Source organism: Hypanus sabinus, chromosome 7 (assembly GCF_030144855.1).
Source record: "Hypanus sabinus isolate sHypSab1 chromosome 7, sHypSab1.hap1, whole genome shotgun sequence".
Classification (NCBI taxonomy): Eukaryota; Metazoa; Chordata; class Chondrichthyes; order Myliobatiformes; family Dasyatidae; genus Hypanus; species Hypanus sabinus.
Window position 1 is genome coordinate 22,459,188 of NC_082712.1, and position 14,117 is coordinate 22,473,304.

General features: G+C 41.5%; 1 protein-coding gene across 1 annotated transcript in view; it reads right to left on the reverse strand.

Moving 5' to 3' along the window:
• The window catches only part of LOC132396477 (proteolipid protein DM beta), a 248,864-nt gene that overhangs the window by 217,826 nt on the left and 16,921 nt on the right, over positions 1-14,117 (reverse strand). The gene's annotated exons all lie outside the window — the stretch shown is intronic.

A 14,117-nucleotide genomic window follows, 5' to 3' on the forward strand; every position in this document is an offset into this window, starting at 1 on the left:
ATCAAAAAAAGACGCAATAAATCTAAGTTGATTTGCTTTATAATAATTCTTAAAATTTGGAAGTTGTAACCCTCCTAAATCAAATTTACATGTCAATTGTTCCAATGATATTCTTGACATCTTTCCTTTCCAAAGAAATTTTCTTACACATATTTATTCAGTTCTTGAAAAAACTTCTGAGGTAATTGTATGGGTAAAGTTTGAAATAAATATTGCAATCTAGGAAATATATTCATTTTTACAGCATTAACTCTACCTATTAATGTTATTGGTAACATCATCCATTTATCAAGATCCTCTTTTTTTTAATAATGGCAAATAATTTTGTTTATATAAATTTTTTACATCATTATCAACTCTAATACCTAAATATTTTATCCCATTTATTGACCATTGAAATTGAGTTACTAATCGGCATTGATTATAATTTTCTTTGGTAAGGGGTAAAATTTCACTTTTATCCCAATTTACTTTATACCCTGATACTTTCCCATATTCTTCCAATCTAAAAGATAATCTTTGCAAAGATTGCAAAGGGGTTTGTTAAATAAATCAAAACATCATCAGCAAATAAATTAATCTTATATTCTTCTTGATTAACTCTAAAGCCCCCAATGTCTGAATCTGTTCTAATTAATTCAGCTAATGGTTCTATTGCCAATACAAATAAAGCAGGTGATAATGGGCAGCCTTGTCTAGTTGACCTCGTTAAGCAAAATGGTGTTGAAATCTGACCATTTGTAACTACTTTAGCTTGAGGATTAGTATTTAAAGTTTTAATCCATTGTATAAAAGATTTTCCTAATTCATATCTTTCCAATACCTTAAATAAAAAATCCCATTCCAATCCATCAAAAGCTTTTTCTGCATCCAAAGCAACTGCCACACTCATTTCTTCTCTTTTTTGTGCCAAATGAATTATACTAAGTAACCGGGTTACATTATCCATTGATTGTCTGTTTGATCCATATGTATTAATTTTGGTAAATATTTCGATATTCTATTAGATAAAATGTTTGCTAGTATTTTATAATCTGTATTCAACAAAGAAATAGGCCTATATGATGTTGGTTTTAAAGGATCTCTATCTTTTTTTGGCAATACAGTTATGATCGCTGTTAAAAAAGATTGTGGGAGTTTATGCATTCTTTCCACTTGGTATATTAATTCCATAAAAGGAGGAATTAATAAATCTTTAAATTTTTTATAAAATTCAGGAGGAAAACCATCTTCTCCTGGGGATTTATTACTCTGAAGTGATCCTAAAGCTTCTTCAACCTCTTTTAATGTAAAGGGCATATCTAATCCTTTCTGTTCTTCCAAATTTAATTTTGGAAGGGTTATTTGTGATAAAAATTTATCTATCTCAGCAATCTTACTTTGTGGTTCTGATTGATATAGTTCAGTATAAATTTTTTTAAAGTTTCATTAATTTCTAAAGTTTATAAGTAATAAAGTTTATAAAATTTATAAGTAACCTTATTTATACTTGTTCTAATTGCATTTATTGCTTTAGAAGCCTGTTCTTTTTTCAACTGCCAAGCAAGAATTTTATGTGATCTTTCACCTAATTCGTAATATTTCTGTTTAGTTCTCATAATTACTTTTTCTGTACGATATGTCTGGAGTGTATTATATTGTAGTTTTTTATTAACAAGTTGTCTTCATTTTTCTTCTGTCATATAGCTTTGAGATTCTTTTTCTAACTTTATGATATCTTTTTCCAATTGATCTATTTCTGCTGTGAATTCTTTCTTAATTTTAGATGTATAACTTATAATCTGACCCCTTAAATATGCTTTCATCACTTCCCATAATACAATTTTATCCTCAACAGAATGTAAATTTGTATCCAAAAAAAATCGAATGTTTTTTTCATAAAATCACAAAAATCTTTACATTTTAATAAAATTGAATTGAATCTCCATCTATAGATCAATTCCTCCTTATCCATCATTATCATTGTCATTATCAAGGGGGAATGATCTGACAGTATTCTTGCTTTATATGCCACGCTTTTCACTCTATCTTGAATATTTTTTGATAATAAAAAAAAAATCGATCCTTGAGTAAGTTTTATGTCTATTTGAATAAAATGAATAATCTCTTTCTCTTGGATTAATTTTTCTCCATATATCAATCAGGTTTAAATCTTTCATTAATGATAGTTAGTTTTATTACTTTTGATTTTGTAGCAACTTTAGTTGATCTATCCAAAACTGAATCTAAACAAAAATTAAAATCTCCACCTATTAATATTATATCATGTGCATCAGCCAAGTCCAAAAAAACTTCTTGTATGAATTTGGCATCATTTTCATTTGGTGCATAAATGTTCATAAAAGTCCATAATTCTGAAAAAAATTTGACAATGTATAATCACATATCTCCCCACAGAAGCAATTATTACATTTTGTATTTTAATTGGTAAAGATTTATTAACCAAAATTGCAACTCCTCTCGATTTTGAATTAAATGAAGCTGCAATGACATTTCCAACCCAATCTCTCTTTAATTTCTTGTGTTCTGTTTCTGTTAAATGTGTTTCTTGTAAAAAAGCTATATCTCCTTTCATTTTCTTAATATATGTTAAAACTCTTTTTCTTTTCACAGGTCCATTAATTCCATTAACATTAAAACTTAAAATATTAAGTAAATTAATCATTCATAATACCTTGGGAACTCTAAAATTCTCCATGTTGCTATGAGTCTCTCCACAACCACCCAGGCAAAAAAGAAGAAAAATATAAGAAAGATAACTAATATACAAGAAAAAAAAACAAAATACCCCCCCACTAATGTTGCGAATAAAAAGAACACAACATTACCACCACCCCCCATTTTACGGGTCATGGCAATCGCCATGATTGTACATGTGAAACTCGCAGCCATCGATCAGGAGCTCCTCCAGCTCTCCCGCAAAAAAGAAAGAAAATATATTAGTGAAGAAAAATAAAACAATTAATGTCTCTACTCCCAATTAATACTTCTCGACTATTTTTTTATATAAATGTCCATCAAGTCCAACCTTGTTTCAGTCTTCATCATTAGTCCATTTCATTTCTATAATTCTTTACTCCTCTTCGTGGACATCAGGTAATTCTTGTACAAATTTCTCCTCTTTCCGGTAGTCAACGAAAAATCTTCTTTCTTCGTTATCCAGGAAAATTATCAATTTTGCTGGGTAGCTCAATAAAAATTTATAGCCCTTTTCCCATAAAGATTTATTCACTGGATTAAATTCCTTCCGCCTCTTCAGAAGATCGTAACTTATGTCTGGATAAAAAAAAACTATTTTCCCTTCTATTATCAATGGCCTATTTCTCTTTTTAGCACCTTGAGTAGCTGCCTTCAAGATCATTTCTTTATCTTGGTACCTTAAGCATTTTATCAAAATTGATCTTGGATTTTGATCTTGTTGAGGTTGTGGTCTTAAAGCTCTGTGTGATCTTTCATTTTCAATTACTTGGCTTCCGTCTTTCATTTCCAAAATTTTCGGAATCCATTCTTGAAAGAATCTTATTGGATTTTCTCCCTCTGTACCTTCCATAAGACCAACAATTTTGATATTATTTCATCTACTAGAGTTTTCAAGTGCATCTATTTTTTCCAACATCTGTTTTCTTTCTATTGTCCAGGCAAGATTATTGTCTTCTATCTTATCTATTTTTTCAGTGTTTTCTTCAACTTTTACTTCCATCTCTTTAACTTTATTATCCATCTTCTTTTGTTTTTCCACCACATTATCGAGTGTATTCTGCATCCTTCTTATATCTGTTCTTATAGCTTTTAATTCATTTGTCATATATATCAGGATATCTTTTATGTCTCCTTTAATCTCCTCTTTCTTTTCCTCTTCTTCTTCCTCTGAATTTCCCAAAGAGTCTGATTCTACTTCCGATTCACTTCCAGTCATAGTTGGGATTTGTAGTTTTGTTAATATCTGTTCATCAGAAGTGCCATGCACTTCACCGGGAGGAGATCCAACTTGAGTCCGAGGCTTCGCCAAGACGGTTAGGCCTTTTTCCCCGCTGACTTGCGCAGTCTTCGAAGTAGTAGCTTTCTTCTGTTTCGGTTTAGGAGCCATATCAAAAAATAATCCTGAGTTGCTTATAAATAGTTTCTAGTAGGTATTTGTTAACTCTTCTTCATTTAAACCTTATTTCATTACTTTTTACAGGGAGCTGGATTCCCAATGTCTCGATCCTACATCATCACGTGACGCCCCCTCAGAGGAGATAGATGTTAGGGAATATTCTGGAATTAGGGTTAGAGCATATATTAACTTCAGCAACCACAGTTTAGACCTGAAAATGGATTGTAGATTAAAGTTAAAATGCAGCCCTGGACAATAGTTTCTTGGTGCTGTGGACCAATTAAAATTGTTAATTGAAAACCAGACAATACTGATTAACATTCATTTTGGGTGTCTGGGGCGTGGGTGCGAAGAAGGAGGTGTGAAAATTATATGTGATTCAAAGGAAGCATTGTAGATCTATCGTAACTATAGAATTGTCCTTTTATCTTTAGCATATAAAATGTCATGTAATAATGGGCCAAAGGAGCCTCTTCCTCTGAAAGTGTCTCATTTTGTTGAATAAACACTTCTGTATCCACTCCCTTCAGTGTCTCTCCAGTGAGTTTGTTCACATTATGTATATTTTATATAATGTATATTTATATAATGTATATTTTAAATGCTGATTCTGCGTTACACAAACTGTATGAGCAACACCTGCAGTCTGTCTGATTCTCTACACAATTACTTACAAAGCTATTTACATTGTGACCTCGACATCCATTCTAACGAGTTGTGATGTGCAAATCTGGCATAACATGTCATGTGCCAGGCTGACAGGAAAAGAAAAATTACCATTGATGCTATGTTAATAATCAGGGAGGCAGACTATTCATGCTGCATATCTATTCTACTTAGCTTTGTGCACCTTTGTTGTCAGGCCTGATTGACAAGGAAACTGTTAAATGTGATTTAATGTTTTTCAGCAATAAATATCTAAATGGAATTGAATTCCAAGGATAATTCTTTTCTTTAGAACACCAGCAAAGGAATGAGATTATTTTCGAGGAAACATAGGATAGAACATGTGTTATGCTTCCTAATTTTGGGCCATTTGGCAATGGTCATAGTGAAAGAGAGCTTTGATCATAGCACAAATTCAGCTTATTGCCATAGCAACAGTGCACATCAAGTGTGGTGCCCAACCAGCCAGTTTATATGTATTTACTGGAAAACAGCCTTTGAAACAAAGGTTACAAATGCTTACACCCTTACGCTCTCCAATGGATTAAAAGCGATGCTTCCAATGAATGCAATATCTTTAATCTCCATCAATACAGCAGCAAGCCACTTCTGAATCAATCTATTAAATAATGATGCAGTTTAAATTGAGCTGTTCTGTGTCAGCAGCAGGTTATGCAAATTATCCATCCAGACCATCAGCACACACAAATAAATGCGTTACAGAAAAATTTTAATTGGACATGATTTAACCAATCGATATACATGGCAGCAAGATAATATCCCAAAACCAACAAGAAAAATATATATTGAAGGGATGCTGGAAATTGTGATCAACACACACAAAATGCTAGAGGAGCTCAGCAAGTCAGGCAGCATCTAGCGAAAGGAAATAAACAAATGATGTTTCAGCCTGAAATATTGACTGTTTATTCCCGCCTTCTTATTCTCACTTCTTCCCTCTTCCTTTCTCGTTCTGATGAATGGTCTTGGTAGGAAACATCGACTGTTTATTCTTCTCCATAGGTGCCGCCCGACCTGCTAATTTCCTCCAGCATTCTGTGTGTGTGTGTGTTGCTTCATACATGAACTGTTCAAAATTAAACAATCCTAAGGATACAAAATTTAAATGTTGTTGAATGCATAAAGTAGATGTGAAATAGACCAAACTTTGGTAGATTAGGGATTAGCTAATCCTGGTATTCTGAAGACACAATTTCCTTTCTTCATGGGAACTGATGAATTCAAGGAATTCGAAGTTTGTAGATGGCACAAAAATTGTGTTCTGGCTAGTGAGGAGGGTTGTCAAAGCTGGCTGTACAGTACTGTGCAAAAGTTTTAGGCACATATATATAGCTAGGGTGCATAAGACTTTTGCACAGAACTGTAATACTTCTATGTATTGGATTGTACCTCTACCACAAAAAAACAAATTTCAGGACATATATGAGTGATGATAAACCTGATTCTGATATGGGTTTCTACTGTGGACTGAGAGTGGAAAGGGGGCAGGGAGAGGGGAATCATGGTTGGGAAAAGGGGAAGGGAGAGGGGGGAGAGGGGAGAGAGCGGGAAGCACCAGAGAGATATTCTGTAATGATCAGTATACCAACTGTTTGGAATCAAAGGACAGTGCGTGGTGACTCAGGGCTGGGTGTGACTGTATCCGTGCCACCCCCCCCCCCACCCCTGGCACTCTTTCTCTACCATCTGTTCCACATCACTCCCACACCTCTCCACCTACGACATTATGAACATCCTTTGCTCCTGCCAGATTTACAAACTTGCTCTCCGTTCCACGTTGACAATTACAGTATTGCGCAAAAGTCATCATGTGTGTGCCTAATATTAGGCAGAAGCACTGTCGATGGAGCTTAATCCAGACTCATGTGAGATGGAACCAAAAGCAAGAGGAAAGTATACAGTAAGTGGCAATACACTCAAATGTATTGATTACAGACACTTTTAATGGTTTCATTCCTGTTGAATATGCAGAGAATGGAAAATCATTAATAATTTAAAAACTGAAGTTCTACTTCCCAGGTGCGTTGAACCCCATCATTAGGCGATGTGCGAGCATATCTTATAAACTTATAAATGATAGCTATTAATTGTTTTTGAAAAGGTTTAAACTGAAAAATACCATAAGCCAAATTTGAAGAGCAGATCAAGGGGTAATTTGGTAAAAAATCATGTAAGAAATTCCTAACCTGTAAATACCAGAAAAATGTGTATTGGAGATATCACATTTACCCATTAACTGTGAAAAAGACTTTAAACAGTCTTGTAAAAACAAATCTAAAAAAGTTTTTATTCCCTTAATTTTCCATGTTAGAAAAGCCTTATCCAAAGTTGATGGTTTAAAAAAGAAATTAGAATAAATATTACTAGAAAGTAAAAAATCATTTAATTCAAAAAATCTACGAAATTGAAACCAAATTTTTAAAGTATGTTTAACGATAGGGTTAAGAGCTTTTTTACCTATTCAGGAGAACGAAAAAGGAAGAGGAGCTCCTAATAAAGAAGCTAACAAAAACCCCATTACTGAATTTTCCTCCAACTGTAACCAAGAAGGGCGATCTTGGTCGTCTATATCATAAATCCAAAAAGTTTGGATTCACTCTCAGATAACCAATGGAGTAAAATTTATTATTTAGTTAATAATTCATCTATCTGTGCATGCCATATTTTAATTCAGTTTAAGATAGTACATAGAGCCCATATGTCCAAAGATAAATTTTTCCTAATATATGCCCTATTTATGATAGATGTAATGCAGAAGTGGCTACCCTAACCCATATGTTTTGGTCATGTGTAAGTTTAAATAATTTTTGGAGGGATGTGTTTGGAATATTATCTAAAGTTATAGATATGGATGTTCAATCTAATCCACTTACAGCAATTTTTGGGATTTTCCCAGAGGAAGCAAGCAAAATGTCTGCCTCCGCCCAGCATGTGATAGCTTTTTCAACTTTACTGGCTAGGAGAGCTATTTTGCTGCAATAGAAAGAATCTAACTCGCCCACTGTTTTCTATTGGCTCTCCTCCATCATGTCATGTTCAAGCTTGGAGAAAATTAGAAGCCGGACATTTGATACATCTTTTGATTTTGGACAAGTCTGGTAATTCAATATTTTCACATGACTTAATTTATCTTTATTTATTTATTTTTCTTTATTCTCTTTGGAGAATATCCTTGTCTATGAAGGTTCGGAGATGACTGGAAGGATGCGTTTTTTTCTCTCTCTCTTTCTTTTTTAAGTTCATCCTCATTTGGACTGCCCAATCTTACTTGCTTTTTTTTTCTCTCTCTCTTTTTTGTTTTAGTTTAGTTAGTGGGGTTTTTCTTTCTCTATCAATAAAATTTCCAATCTTTTTTTTAACGATTGCTATGAGGAGTTGTAATTTGTCTCTGACCATTGTATATATAACAGCATAATATATTACCTATTTGAGTTTGATATTATATGCTTTTTGTCTTTAATATTGCTCTTTATATGTCTTTTATATTATCTACTTGTTAAACTCCTCTTTCAATTTGTATTAGTATATTCTTTATTTGAAAATCAATAAAAAAGATTGAAAAATGAAAAATGAAATTTAAAAACTGAAACATGGCTTGCACTGGGTGCCAACATTAGTTAACAAGCGTGCAGGGAGTGGGTGTGTGTGACAGCCATTCTGGATTTAGTAGGAGTCGAATCCAATCTTGCTGTTAGACAGCAAGATTTTAATGTTTTGAGGTGGTTTATTATCCAGGAGAAAACAAAGGCATTGATGACAAGTTCAACAATGGATAGGCATCGTCATCATTATCATCACCACCTTCATCATCGTCACTGTCATCCAAGGGTTCACCACCTTTTTATGCCATAGACCAATAACATTAAGCAAGAGGTCTGTGTAATCTTTGTAAACAATGAGATTAGTTTCACTTATCTTTATGGTTTCACTGTAGTCAGTGGAGAACTAGGCATTCCATTAGCATCAAAAATTTTTACCGATTGAATCAAATTTATGTTAGTATCAGACGTGAACTTTTTTCTTCTTATCCCTTTGATAATATCTCGAACTGGGTGCTGGTTGCTTTATGCACCTGAGGATAGTTCACTTAATTAGAGTTGATTATTGACCTTATTCAATCCCACCTGTAATTTAGCATTGAATTCTCATATGAGTCACCATATTTTCTTTTGAAAGCTCAGGGTTGGATTTCTGAGCAATCTCTTTTTTGTTTAACGATCATCATTATAGACACAGGCTCTAATGCCATCATTTCAGATTATTTTGTTACTTGAATTTAAATTAACCAGCTGCCATCTTGGAATTCAATTGGAATTGCTATTGGTATTGGTTTACTAGTGTCACATGTACTGAAATGTAGTGAAACACCTGTCCTGTATATTGTTCATTCACATCAAATCATTAACACTGTGCATTAACATAGAAAAAGGTAAGGCAGTACCAGCACGCAGAATAAATTACAAAAGATACAAAATAAGTACAGATCATAGTGGGATAGATTGTGAAGTCACAAGTCCATCATATCATACTCATCATCATCATTTTCTGCCGTGTTGTATGATGCAGGCAATCACGGTCTTTCCATGACCATGACTGTTCCTGGCAAATTTTTCGACAGGAGTAGTTTACCATTGCCTTCTTCTGGGTTGTGTCTTCACAAAACGGGTGACCCCAGCCATTATCAACGCACTTCAGAGACTGTCCGCCTGGTGTCAGTGGTTGCATAACCAGGACTTGTGATATGCACCAGCTTCTCATACGACCATCCACCACCTGCTCCCAGGGCTTCACGTGACCCTGATCAAGGGAGCTAAGTAATGCCACACCTTGCCCAAAGTGACCTGTAGACTAACAGAAGGAAGGAGCACCTTGCACCTGCTTTGATAGAGATGTATTTCCACACCACTACCCGTATCACACTAGGCAACCAATTAATAGCCATAACAGTGGGGTTGACGTTGTCCTTGAGCCTGTCAGTACATGCTTTCGGATTATTGTATTGTAGCGGTGTGCTACACGCAGCGCTAAAATAACGACACGGAGTTGGTAAACTGCGGTTAAAGAAGATTTTATTCGAACTTCACAGCCTTGCTTTAAAGCCTCCCGGATCCCGCCCTCCCCAGGCACGGATGCTGTAGGGGGCACATTCTCACAGTCCCGCTGGCTTTTCCCGTTGTTGGTGAAGCAGACCTGGCGCCCTTTTGGGACTGGCCTTTGTGCCGGCGCACTGGCTATTTGTGAGCCGGTTCCACTGTGCTAGGAAGTGGGTCACCACATAACCACCCCCCCTCAGAACCAGCGATACACCCCCCAATGTCCACAGTCTGGGCCGGACCCTGTTTGGGAGGTCAGCCTCTGCGCCGCAGTGCCAGAAACTCGACCAGTTGCACCAAGTCCACATGGGCCGGTTTGAGTCGGTCCACCGTGAAAACATCCTCTCTCCCCCCAACGTCCAGCACGAACATGGATACGTTGTTCCTGAGTACCGTAAACGGCCCCTCGTAGGGCCGTTGCAGTGGTGGCCGATGCCCGCCCCTTCATACAAACACAAACTTACAGTTCTGTAGGTCTTTGGGTACACAGGTCGGGTTCCACCCGTGCTGCGAAGTGGATATGGGGGCCAGGTTACCGAGCTTCTCGCGTAGTCTGCCCAGGACTGCTGCGGGTTCTTCCTCTTGCCCCCTTGGGGCTGGTATGAACTCCCCGGGGATGACCAGGGGTGCGCCGTACACCAACTCAGCCGACGAGGCGTGCAGACCGTCTTTGGGCACCGTGTGGATGCCGAGTAGGACCCAGGGAAGTTCGTCCACCCAGTTAGCTCCTCTCAGACGGGCCATGAGAGCCGACTTTAGGTGACGGTGGAAACGCTCCACTAGTCCGTTCGACTGTGGGTGGTAGGCAGTTGTGTGGTGCAGCTGAGTCCCCAAAAGGCTGGCCATAGCTGACCACAGGCTGGAGGTGAACTGGGCGCCTCTGTCGGAGGTAATGTGGGCAGGTACACCAAAGTGGGACACCCAGCTGATGATCAGTGCTCGGGCACAAAATTCGGAGGTGGTGTCGGTGAGCGGGATCGCCTCTGGCCATCTTGTGAACCGGTCCACGATAGTCAGGAGGTGCCGCACTCCTCGCGACACTGGCAGGGGGCCCACGATATCCACATGAATGTGGTCGAAATGCCGATGGGTGGGGTGGAACTGCTGCGGCAGAGCTTTGGTGTGCCGCTGCACCTTGGCCGCCTGGCAGTGCATGCACGTTCTGGCCCATTCACTGACCTGCTTGCGGAGTCCGTGCCAAACGAACCTGCTGGAGACCATCCGGACGGTTGACCTGATGGAGGGGTGTGCTAAGTTATGAATGGAGTCGAAAACGCGTCGCCGCCAAGGTGCCGGGACGACGGGACGGGGCTGGCCGGTGGCGACGTCACAGAGTAGGGTCCTCTCACCTGGGCCTACGGGGAGGTCCTGGAGCTGCAAACCGGAGACTGCGGTTCTGTAACTCGGGATCTCCTCGTCTGCCTGCTGCGCCTCTGCCAGCACCTCAAAGTCTACCCCTTGGGAAAGGGCATGAATGTTAGGGCGAGACAGCGCATCTGCCACGACATTGTCCTTACCCGAGACGTGCCAGACATCCGTTGTGTATTCAGAGATGTAGGACAGATGGCGCTGCTGGCAGGACGACCAGGGGTCGGACACCTTCGTGAACATAAAGGTAAGTGGCTTGTGGTCCGTGAACGCGGTGAAGGGCCTACCTTCTAAGAAGTACCTGAAATGCCGGATTGCCAGGTATAGCGCCAACAGTTCCCGGTCAAAAGCACTGTATTTGAGCTCGGGTGGTCACAGGTGTTTGTTGACAAATGCCAGGGGTTGCCAGCGACCTGCAATGAGTTGCTCCATTACCCCACCGACTGCCGTGTTAGATGCATCCACTGTGAGGGCGGTAGGGGCGTCCATTCTGGGGTGCACTAGCATCATGGCGTTCACCAAGGCTTCCTTCATTTGAATGAAAGCGGCGGCGGACTCCTCGTCCCAGGTAATGCCCTTGCCCGGACCCGACATCAGGGCGAACAGGGGGCGCATGATTCGCGCAGCTGAAGGGAGGATGCAGTGGTAGAAATTGACCATACCTAAGAATTCCTGAAGGCCTTTGATTGTGGTGGGTCGGGGGAACTGGCAGACCGCGTCTACCTTGGTGGGCAGAGGGGTTGCCCCGTCTTTAGTAATCCTGTGGCCCAGGAAGTCGATGGTGTCGAGCCCGAACTGGCATTTAGCTGGGTTGATTGTTAGACCGTACTCACTCAGTCGGGCGTAGAGTTGACGGAGGTGGGACAGATGCTCCTGACGACTGCTGCTGGCTATGAGGATGTTGTCCAAATAGATGAATGCGAAGTCCAGGTCGCGTCCCACCACGTCCATTAACCGCTGAAACATCTATGCGGCACTCTTCAGGCCAAACGGCATGCGGAGGAACTCAAAAAGGCCGAACGGGGTGATGAGTGCCGTTTTGGGGATGTCGTCCGGATGCATCAGGATTTGATGGTATCCCTGGTTGAGGTCTACCTTGGAGAAGATCCGTGCGCTGTGCAGGTTTGCTGCAAAGTCCTGAATGTGCGGCACAGGGTAGCGATCCGGTGTGGTAGTCTCATTCAGCCTGAGGTAGTCGCCGCATGGTCTCCAGCCACCTGTGGCTTTGGGCACCATGTGCAGGGGGGTGGCCCATGGGCTGTCGTACCGCTGGATGATCCCCAATTCCTCCATCCTCTTGAACTCCTCCTTCGCCAGTCGGAGCTTGTCCGGGGGAAGCCGCTGAGCACGGGCGTGGAGGGGTGGTCCCTGGGTCGGGATGTGGTTCTGTACGCCATGTCGGGGCATGGCTGCCGTGAACTGCGGTGCCAGAATCGAAGGGAAATCTGCCGGGACTCTGGTGAAGTCGTTGTCGGACAGCGTGATGGAGTCGAGGTGTGGGGCTGGGGCAACTGGGCTTCTCCCAGGGAGAATGTCTGAAAGGTCTCGGCGTGGACCAGTCTCTGCCTCGGCAGGTCGACCAGTAGGCTGTGTGCTCGCAAAAAATCCACACCCAGAAGCGGTTGGGCTACGGCGGCCAGTGTGAAGTCCCATGTGAACCGGCTGGAGCCGAACTGTAGCTGCACCATAAGGGTGCCATAGGTCCTTACTGTGCTGCCATTCACGGCCCTCAGGGGGGTACCCAGTGCCCTGTTGCGGGTGTCGTAACTCGTCGGAGGTAAGATGCTGATCTCGGCCAAAAAACGGCTGCTTGTCCCAGACATACAGGAGGCTATCCCGATGACCAGCCGCCGTAGCCATCAGCGGCGGCTGGCCCTGGCGTTTCCTGGGAACTTGCAGGGCAGGCTACAGCAGCGGGCTTCTGCGCCCCACCGCTGGTGGTAGAAACACCATTGTTTGTTGGGCTCCTCACCCCTGCCTCTGAGGTTAGCGGGCTCTGTGGCCGGGCCTGGTCTGGTTTGCTGCTGGGAGCGTGGCTGGGAGATCTGTGCGATGGACGCTCCACTCACCTTCTTGGCGTTCCACAGCAAGTCCGCCTGGGCTGCCACCTTCTGGGGTTCGCTGAAATCCGCGTTGGACAGCAGCAGGCGTATGTCCTCGGGCAGCTGCTCCAGGAATGCCTGCTCTAACATGAGGCAGGGCTTGTGTCCGCTGGCCAGAGACAACATCTCATTCATTAAAGCTGATGGAGGTCTGTCTCCCAAGCCATCCAGGTGCAGTAAACGGGCAGCCCGCTCGTGCCGTGAGAGTCCGAAAGTCCTTATGAGCAGGGCTTTGAATTCCGTGTACTTGCCGTCCGCTGGGGGAGACTGTATGAACTCCTCAACCTGGGCCACTGTGTCCTGGTCGAGGGAGCTCACCACGTAGCAGAAACGTGTGTCCTCTGAGGTTATCTGCCAAACGTGGAATTGGGCTTCTGCTTGCTCTAACCAGAGGTGAGGTCACAGCGTCCAGAAGCTTGGCAGTTTCAACGAAACCGCATGAACAGATGCGGCATCGGCCATCTCCAGTCCAAAAATCGTTTGGACCGTCGGGGTCACCAATTGTAGCGGTGTGCTACACGCAGTGCTGAAATAACGACACAGAGTCGGTAAACTGCAGTTAAAGAAGGTTTTTTTCGAACTTCACAGCCTTGCTTTAAAGCCTCCCTGATCTCGCCCTCCCCGGGCGCGGATGCTGTAGGGGGCACATACTCACAATCCCCCGCAGGCTTTTTCCTTTGTTGGTGAAGCAGACCTGGTGCCCTTTTGGGACTGGCCTTTGTGCTGGCGCGCTGGTTATTTGTGAGCCGGTTCGAATGCGCTAGGAAGTGG